At 47.2% G+C, this 9857-nt stretch overlaps 2 non-coding genes across 2 annotated transcripts; one reads left to right on the forward strand and one right to left on the reverse strand.

Moving 5' to 3' along the window:
• The first annotated feature begins 5387 nt into the window (after positions 1-5387).
• Positions 5388-5470, forward strand: trnal-uaa (transfer RNA leucine (anticodon UAA)). Its single transcript has one exon. It is a non-coding gene; the product is annotated as a tRNA-Leu (tRNA).
• A 3592-nt stretch (positions 5471-9062) lies between these two features.
• On the reverse strand, positions 9063-9145 carry trnal-uaa (transfer RNA leucine (anticodon UAA)). The gene has a single exon. It is a non-coding gene; the product is annotated as a tRNA-Leu (tRNA).
• Between the last annotated feature and the right edge of the window lie 712 nt (positions 9146-9857).

Here is a 9857-nt window from a genome sequence, read left to right on the forward strand (position 1 = left end):
ATAACATAGGAGATCTGCTGGTCTCCTATGGAATCGCCTTCTGGAAACACTGGCCCTTGTGTGAGTGTGAGTGTGCATGTCTGTGTCTTTCTATGGACTGCCATCCTGCCTAGCTGTGTGTCGGCAATGGGTTTAATAGTGGCAACAGCTTTATAGCTTTATTATAGCTCAATGGGTTCATAGTAGCAGATTAATGGAAAGGCGTGGAATGCAAATCATTAGAATCTATTGTTCAAAGGAACTATTACTCAGAGGAACGTGTCACATTGATCCATGACTGGGTGTTCTTAAAAAGAAACTAAAACTGGCTAAAAAAATGTGCATGTTGTTTTCTCAAAGGGAAAGTAGTAAATGATGCTAACATTTCACCAGAGGTAGAAGCTCCATATTGTTTCGTATATGCTTATTCAGTATTCGTTCGGTCTTCTTTTAACGCGTTGAAGCAGGCCTGGGTTTTAAAATCACTATAAAAGACCGATTTCTGAGGCTTATACATTAAAACAAGTTATGCATCTGCTTGTTTTTAGCCTCTGACTTAGGTTGTGAATTATGCTGGCAACTGGAACAAAATCTGTTCAGCATTCCGTTCTCGAGCGCGAGATCGGCGAGGATCTCATTCCACAGGCGCCATGTGAGATTCCTGAAACAGGAATCGAGCAATTTTTCTCTTACATTAGCAATGCCACTTACTGTATATGTTACACATGAGATTGTCGATGCCCTCTCTCAACGGTGTCACAAGAGGGACCTGTTGTCATCATCGCGCGGTCTGCTTAAAATGTTACTGAAATTCCGAATTCACAGCGGTTATTTCTCGTTTCTTGCCTTCTGAAAAAGGAGACTCCTGAGTTGCGCTGCGCAACACCTGACGCCCCGCTGTCCTTGAAGCTGGGGCCCAGGAGCTGGCTAAAAATAGGTTCTCACCGCGCGCGCGCGCGTGTGTGTGTGTCTCTGTGTCGACGCCGGCGTGAGCAGGGACAGGAGTTTAAACCTCGTGCACAGACACGTTATTTCCCACGGACGGCAAACTACCGCTGAAACATCCACGTGAAAATTTCAACAAAAGTCACAATGCGGCTTGTAAAACAGGCCACTGAAATTATGGCTTTCAGAGTTATTTTTATACGCATATACAGTATACATTTAATAGTTTTGCCATCTGCTTGTTTTTTATATAAAATCCTGGGGGGAAGTGACGAGTTTGTTAGATTGTTTGCATTATTTTGTTCTTATGTTGTTGTTTGTACTTTCTCGTGGTGCTGGTCTGGCAGGACTCTTAAAACGGCTGTCCACTTGTACTTCAGAGTGGCTTTCCACCCTTGGGAGTCAAAATGGTTTTAGCAAATTGAAAGCCGTCAAGGACGTTGTACTGTACTGGTGGGGGTAGACCAGTGGGTGGCACTCCACTTTCTTGACTCTTCACGAACGCCTGCAGGATTACAGTGCCAATACCATACCTCTCTTCCAATTAATCTTAGCCTCCCTGTGACTCGTTGTGGAGCTGCCTAACTGAAAAGGGGGCTCTCAAAAGAGGATGGGACAGAGGAGCCTGTATACAGGAGTCTTTGTATGAAGCTGATGGGCCCACCTGGTGCATATTGCAGTTAGTAGCTAATTGGTCTCAGGCTCTCAAACAGCCATTTTGTGAAAGAAGCCAGGAGCTCAGCTTGGCTGGGCATCATGTCCCAGGCTCCCACCACCCTTTGTGTAAGGAACATGTTCCACACTCCTACCACCCTTTGTGTAAGGAACATGTTCCACACTCCTACCACCCTTTGTGTAAGGAACATGTTCCACACTCCTACCACCCTTTGTGTAAGGAACATGTTCCACACACCCACCACCCTTTGTGTAAAGAACATGTTCCACACTCCTACCACCCTTTGTGTCAGGAACATGTTCCACACTCCTAAAGAACATCTTCCACACTCACGCCACCCTTTGTGTAAGGAACATGTTCCACACTCACGCCACCCTATGTGTAAAGAACATGGTCCACACTCCTACCACCCTTTGTGTAAGGAAGTCCCTGAATTAAAAGCGTTATCACATCGATCCCTCTTGCATCCACTGGTTTGTGTTTCACTCTTGACTCTGAGGCTCATGGACCTGATTTTGTCAAGGACTTTGAGGTTTTTAAACACTGGGAATTGGGTTTCCTTGTCATCTTCCCTGCTTAAGGCTATAAAGATTCGGTTCTTTTAGCATATCAGTGTGGAGAAGGAACTGAAATGTGGGATTTGGGACTGTAGCGGCTCCTTTTTTGTCTCTCCGCACAGTCCAAGCACAAAGTGAGAGTGAACTAGATCTTTAGCCTGAAGCTCATCCTTGTGGAAGCGACAGCTTTCAAAATCCACAGGAATTCATCCCACTGCAGATCCTCTCTGCTCTAGAAGGGGAACTGCGTCAGCTATTCGACCTGCAAGCTAACTCAGTGCAGCAAATGAGACACTGATTAATGTTGTCAGTGTTGCTTGAGAAGAGAAAAGAATACTTTTTCGGGGCCACAAAAGCGTCTCTGTATGGACTTGAACAAACAGGGTCGGGAGACAAACGCCTTTGCGGTGGTACTTGCGCCTAAAAAAGCGGAATAAATGCTCGGATAAGGACAAAAAAACAACAGAAGCGGATTTGTCTCACAACCCCATGGAGATGGTCTGAATCACAAGAGACGGGAGCTCCTCTGCGCCGCCCTGCTCAGATCAATAACGCCCATTCAGCCGCAGTCAATCATTGACAGCGCACGTCGCTGCTCCGCATCGATCCCGTCTCGGAACGGGGAGCCACACAGACACGGGCCACGGGCAGGACAAGGCGCGGATCCGCTGCAGGAGCCCGGCAGAACAAACACCAGGGTGTGGCAGAGTGCCCAGGACATTCCCTTCCCAAGATAAGATGGCACTCTGAGGAAACTTAATTGTTTGGGGTTTTTTTTCTTTGATTAAGCGCAAGCAAGCGCACAACTTCCTCCTGAAACCAAACTGGGCCGGAGCCACTGAAGTCGAGTACAGAAGGAAGAAGGTAGCTGAGCAGATGATCAAAACATCAATCCACCCATTTTGTAATCGCTTTTATCACTTGTGCACTGAGGGACGTTTCACTCTTTAAGAATAAAGTCCATTTTAAGGTCATTAGTTGCCCTGAACTGGGATTAGGACTGTCGAGATGTTAAGATACACCAGGATGGTTAAGTGGTGTTGGACTTGCGCTCCAATAGACATGTCTGCGTGGGTTCAAACTGCACTCCTGGTAAACTACTCATAGCAGGTGGACCTGCCCTGGTCCCCTGTGTGTTGGTGCACCTTTATATGACAAAAAGAACAAAGCTAAGTCAAACTCACACAATGAGGGCATTTTGAATATCTCATTTCCCCTGAAGTGCCAATACTCTACAGCACCAAGACGGCCACGTACGTAAGGTGTTATGTTTAAAATCCAATGGATAAGGGTCCGTGTGGTCTCTAACCCCACACCTGCTAGACTCAAATGAGTCACACTCACACGAGAAGCGCATTTTGCTCTTTAAAAATAAAGCCCCTTTACCCCAACATGAAAATGTCCACATTACCACTGAGGAGCCGGGTTCCACTCAGCCTCAGACACTGAACACTGACACTGAAGGATAGCCAAGGGGTTAAAGTGTTGGATTTTAGGATCTACTAGACTAGTGTTTGTGCAGGCTTGAGCCCCACCTCTGATAGAGGTTTTTCACCACCAGGCGCTCTAAAGAGCAGGAAGCCTGATCCCAGGGTGGCTGAAGGATGAAGCGGTTGGATTTAAACGCTAAGGGGGTCATGTTTGCATGGTGTCGGACCCAACTCCCGGTAAAGCTTTTTAACAGGAGGAAATCCTTGCAAGAATGTATCACTGTAGAGTGACGGATATGAATAACCAGGATGGCTGAGTGAGCTCACGCAATGAGAGCATTTCACTCTTTCTGAGTCGAGCCCGACTTAAATTCACAATTCATCCAGAAGTGTCAAAACCACACCTGCATGTAAGGACAGTACAGAGAGTGAACTCTACAGCATCAAGGTGGGCAGGTGGTTAAGACGTTGGATTTATGAGCCACTGGACAAGTGTCTGCATGTGTTTGAGCCCCACTTTTAGGTAGAGGTATATCGCCAACGATCTGTCTAAAGAGCAGGTAGTCTGAGCCCAGGGTGTTTGAGGGATGAAGGAGTCGGATTTAAACGCTAAGGGGGTCATGTACGCATGGCGTTGGACTCAACTCCCGGTTAAGTTTTTTAACAGGAGGAAATCCTTTTCAAGAATTGACCCAGGCTGATGTTTAACTGATCCGGTGGGTTTTCCCACTCCCTGTGCTGGGGCGCTGGGATGGAAATTGTGGGCCCAGAGGGAGCAGTGCCATCTGCTCCCACGAGGGGCAGTATCCCGCCTGGGCTTGACACTGGCCGTCTCATTCTGACCACTCTGAGATTTTACGAAGCATTTGACATCTAGCTTACAGCAGAATCCTGTGCTTTAACGCCGGCAGCGAGGCTCACAACAGATGGCCAGTAGGCTACTCCTTTAATACTTCAAGCAGGGGGCTGCGTCAGCAGGCGCAGACTGCAAAGGAACAAGTAATTAATAATAATAATAATTGCTTACACTTATATAGCGCTTTTCTGGACACTCCACTCAAAGCGCTTTACAGGAAATGGGGACTCCCCTCCACCACCACCAATGTGCAGCATCCACCTGGATGATGCGACGGCAGCCATAGTGCGCCAGAACGCTCACCACACATCAGCTATCAGTGGGGAGGAGAGCAGAGTGATGAAGCCAATTCATAGATGGGGATTATTTAAAGTAAAGGTTTATTCCCTGCCGAGAAGAGAAGACGAAAGCTTTTCGGCATGGAATAACCCTTTTCCGGCGACTATTTTAGCCGAGTGGTTAAGGTGTTGGACTTCACCCCGAATGGATAAGTGTCCCTGTGCCTTCCATCGTTCCCACTCCTGGAAGGGTTCCATGTTTTCAGATGATTTTCAGAAGGTAACATGCGTTGTGTCAATCGTGTCAACGCAGACAAAAACAAGAAATGCAATCACGAACACAAAACTCAATACAAGCCGTCTATGAAATGCAATGACAATTACAATAATTTTAAATAAATAATACAATTAATAATAAATAATCAAATTCGGACGGCTAATGCAATCTGCACAATGTGAAGAGCAAAGTAAAAAAAAATACTAGACCTTTCCTGCAATTTATCGCTGCTCCGGCTAAAACAGGAACGAAATATATACCTATGTTATATATCATTTTTTCCCCCCGATATATTTGCATCCTATATTGTTTTTCTCAACTTTTTTTAACAAATCATTTTTCCGAAAGAGAAAAACCAGGGATAAAAAGAAAAGTACTAGCTCACCGTCACCAGGATGGCCGAGTGGTTAAGGCGTTGGACTTAAGATCCAATGGACGCATGTCCGCGTGGGTTCGAACCCCACTCCTGGTAGTTCCTTTCCGCAATACCTAGAGGGGTTTCATTTAAGCTACTATTTATACTTTGTACTTCAAAGATTAGATTTTAAACCCTGCAATCGGCAAATATTCAAAGTGTACTGCGTTTACAAGGCCATCTAAAATTCCAATAATTTGAAAGTGCTTTACAGTAACGAGAAGCGAGACTTATGATAGAATTAACGGAGAACTATACTGTACGGAGCCCACGCTGCACAGGACTGGAGGTGGACATAGCCTTCAATCACTTAATTACCGCTGGTTGATGTGGCTTACTCTATTCGTAGTGTCTGCACAAAGAGAGCCCGCGAGAGCGAAGGCGATTAATACGTCACCTTGAAACTGTGCGGAACAGGTTGCGCACACGAACGAGCGTTAAGAAGACGGGAGACGCGCGGAAGGACGCTTGTCTGAAAGCAACGCAGTGTGTGTTCGAAACGGGAAACGCGCATGTGAGAATCCTTCAGGGGTGCATTATTGACGTACAAAAAAATCAAATTTCGACGTCCTGGTCCACAGCAGAGAGGGTGTTTGTGCATCGGTGGACTACTTTGTAGTTTCCTGTCAATGTTTGTTAGTACCTGGATTGGAGACCTCCTGGGAAAGCTGAGGTTGCTGCAGGAAGAGGTGTGAGTGGGGCCAGTAGGGGGCGCTCACCCTGCGGTCTGTGTGGGTCCTAATGCCCCAGTATAGTGACGGGGACACTGTACTGTAAAAAGGTGCCGTCCTTCGGATGAGACATAAAACCGAGGTTCTGGCTCTCTGTGGTCATTAAAAATCTCAGGGTGTTTCTTGAGAAGAGTAGGGGTGTTACCCCAGTGTCCAGGCCAAATTTCCCCCTGGTCTTTACCAATCATGGCCTCCTAATAATCCCCCTCTCTGAACTGGCCTCACCACTCTGTTCTCATCCCCACTGAGAGCTGGTGTGGGGTGAGACTACTGGAGCATCATCCAGGTGGCGTGGTGGCACTGTGGTTAAGGCTCTGCACCTGTGGCAGGAAGGTTGCCAGTTAAAATCCTGCAGCTGGCAGAGGAATCCTCCTCTGCTGGGCCCCTGAGCAAGGCCCTTAACCCCAGCTCCAGGGGTGCTGTACAATGACTGACCCTGTGCTTTGACCCCTAGATTCTCTGTCTGTGTGTCTCATGCAGAGCAAGCTGGGGTCTGTGAAAAAACAAATTCCTAGAACAAGAAATTGTATATGGCTTATACACTTATACATATCTTATCTTATCCCCCATGACCTGTAAAGTGCCCTGAATGTAGTGTCCAGAAAAGGGCTATATATAAGTGCAAGCAATTATTATTATTAGTTTTTGACTTTCTGGTTATATGTATATGATGAGGCAGTTAGCATTAGTGCCTCCCAGCTCTGAACCCCAGGGCCCAATTTCTGGGGTACTATCTGCGTGGAGTTTGGCAGCTTGTCAGTTTCCTCTCACCGTCTAAAGACGTTCTGGTTGGTTAATTTACCCCTGAGAAAATTGAATTGGAATGGCGTCCCGTCCAGGGTGTGACCGCGGCCATCATCCCCTTTGCGTGCTGGGATAGGCTCCGTCGGACCCCTGAACTGGGTTTTACTTTCGGTGCCAAAAAGTGTCGCGTAGGAGGAGAATAGGGGTTTTCCAGCTTTAACTCGGAAACATTTACACTTCTGACATGTCAGTCCAGCGAGGGGGGAAGGCGCAGAATTGTCGCCGAGACGAAAGCTGACTCGGGGCGGACCACAGCCAGCTCTTTCGCGAAATGAAAGCGCGGAGTTCTGTTCAGACCAACGCGCAACACTCGACCGAGGGCGTCTGTGTTCCAGCGAGCCGTACCCGAACCCTTCTCGTGTTCTCACCGGGTTACCTTCAGAGCCGGAGTCTGCGGTTTATCAGATTACAACGTAGAGTACCGCACACGTTGAGCAAATAGCGCGATTCCATTAGTGCAGGAAAGGAACAAGCTGAACTTTTTTTTAAAAAAGAATATACTGTATATGTCAGTTTATTTTTATTTTTTCCTGCTGTTCAAGTCTGGGCTCCCGCGTGTGTGAAGGCGACTCGCCGAAAACATCCTCCTCCCTTTTTTAGAATCACTCGGTTATCTTCTCCTCCTTCTCCCGCTCCTTCTTCTACTGAAACGGCCACGTCACCGATAAAAAAAATGCAAAACACAATCACAAACGAACTAGCCATCCCGAGGCGATAATAACCAATAAAAATCGAACTGCCTTACAGGTTCAAAGCGTTCGTCTTCCTCAGCTTTTAAGATGTATTAAATACAAAACATGTCATTTAAATATTTATTATCTAGTATCTATCTATGTCATTTATTACATACAGTGCATTTTATATCGCGGTAATGCCTTTAACATTCAGCACCGTCGCACTTGAAATCGATGTAGGCTGTGCATTCTGTTGGCGTGTAGCCATCGAACTGTAACATCACCGTGGCTCTAACTAGTGTAATAAAAACGTGGAAAACTTTTTTTGGGGGTCGGGGGGCGTTTTAGACTAAGCCTTCACCTCCTGGATCGACGAGCCGCTGTTTTCAGCCCGGTAACGCCGGCCGGATTGAGGCTCTCAGCAAAATGCCGAGGCAAAAACGGATTTATTGCAGGACAGAATAAGATCCCTAAAACAGACTTTAAAACGGGTAAAAGCAAGGGCACAGGCTGTGGAAAAAAAACGCGGAAGACTGATTAAGATCCTCCCGTGGAGAAAGGGAGAGGGGGAGACACGGCCGGGCACTGAAGGCCGTGAGAGCGCGCGAGCTCAGAGAAGAACGCACGAGCCCGCCGGTTCTTCAGCGACGGCCGAGACTCCCCGCATTTCGCAACTCGAGTATCGCGACAGCACTTCTCCAGGGTGCCTGGCTCTAGGAGAGATAGCACAGCACCTCCTCGGGAGAAATCTAAGGCAATCCCCCTGTAGTCTAGATATCTTCCACTACGGGCCGAGCAGGAAGAAGTGGAAACTATAACAAGAGTAAAAGGCGAGAGGGGGGGGGGTCGATCGTTTTATATAAAATCGGGCGTATAGGTGGGATTAACAATGCAGGCTGGGGCATCTTCACTTGAGGATGCCAGGAGCCGCCGTGTATTTTAGACGTTGAAGACCCACCCGAAACAGCACAATGACTCCCGATGGGCAATCAAATATAATAAGCTCCTATAAAGAAGTTCGAGCAGTCAGCAGGCGTAGGCCGCAAAGGCACCGGTCCGTGTTTATTCCGGCTGAAAGGAAAAGAAACACAGCGCCTCACAGCTGAAGAAACGTGGCGTCTCTTCTCGCTTCAACACGGAACAAACCTTCACCTCTGTTAATAAACCTCCCCACTGAGAGCCCGTGTGCGATAAGAGAACCGGAGCATCATCCAGGTGGGGCTGGACACTGGTGGGGGTGTAGGGGAGGCTTTACATTACCTGTAAAGCGCTCTGAGCGGGGTGTCCAGAAAAAACGCTATAGAAGTGTAGGCAATTGTTCTTATATTATTATTATAATTCACCAGCTCCTATAAAGCGCGCCTGTGCGGCGCTCGCACGCATTTCCCAAAAACGATTTGCCTTTAGACATAAACGTAGACGGAGGAGGCAAAACGTCGCTACCAGGAGTGGGGTTCGAACCCACGCGGGCATTCGCCCATTGGATCTTAAGTCCAACGCCTTAACCACTCGGCCATCCTGGTGGTAGGAGCTTGGCGCCCGGTGTGTGAGTTACTCAATCGCGGAAACAGAAAGGAGTCTGGCAGGCGATAACAGGATAGCTGGCTCCGTTTTTGTACTTTTTAATTAAAGTACAATGGTTCGGTAAGACGGGGTAACATCAGTTCATCTTTAGAAATCCTGGTGTTCAAGCACAGACTACAGGAGACGTTTTTTCCCCTAATGTTCCTACAATGACAGATTTAACAACTATTCACTAGTATCCGGGTGGCGGCGACACACTGGTGGTGGTGGAGGGGATCCCCATTACCAGAAAAGCGCTTTGAGTGGAGTGTCCAGAAAAGCACTGTATAAGTATAAGGCATTCTTATTAGTAGTAAGATGGGGTGACAGTTACTTGTCTACCGCCTGATGTGTGCTCTTGAGCGTCGTAAAATATGCACTTCGCATGGAGTAAAAGATGACACTATGGCTTCCGTCGCTGCACCCTGGTGGTGGTGGAGGAGATCCCCATTACCTGTAAAGCGCTTTGAGTGGAGTGTCCAGAAAGTATAAGCAATTATTATTATTATGACTTGGCTTGATGGCTTCAGTTCTTTTTTTTACATTTTGGAAATAAAATCGAAGACGTTCGCCGCGTAGAACCGGATCTCTTGATCTCCTCTTGAAGGGATTTGTCGTTTTTTTTTGTTGTTGGTTTTTGTTAGGTGCCAAAGTCTGTCACGATCTCGTTGA

The sequence above is a fragment of the Lepisosteus oculatus genome, chromosome 4 (assembly GCF_040954835.1).
Source record: "Lepisosteus oculatus isolate fLepOcu1 chromosome 4, fLepOcu1.hap2, whole genome shotgun sequence".
Lineage (NCBI taxonomy): Eukaryota > Metazoa > Chordata > Actinopteri > Semionotiformes > Lepisosteidae > Lepisosteus > Lepisosteus oculatus.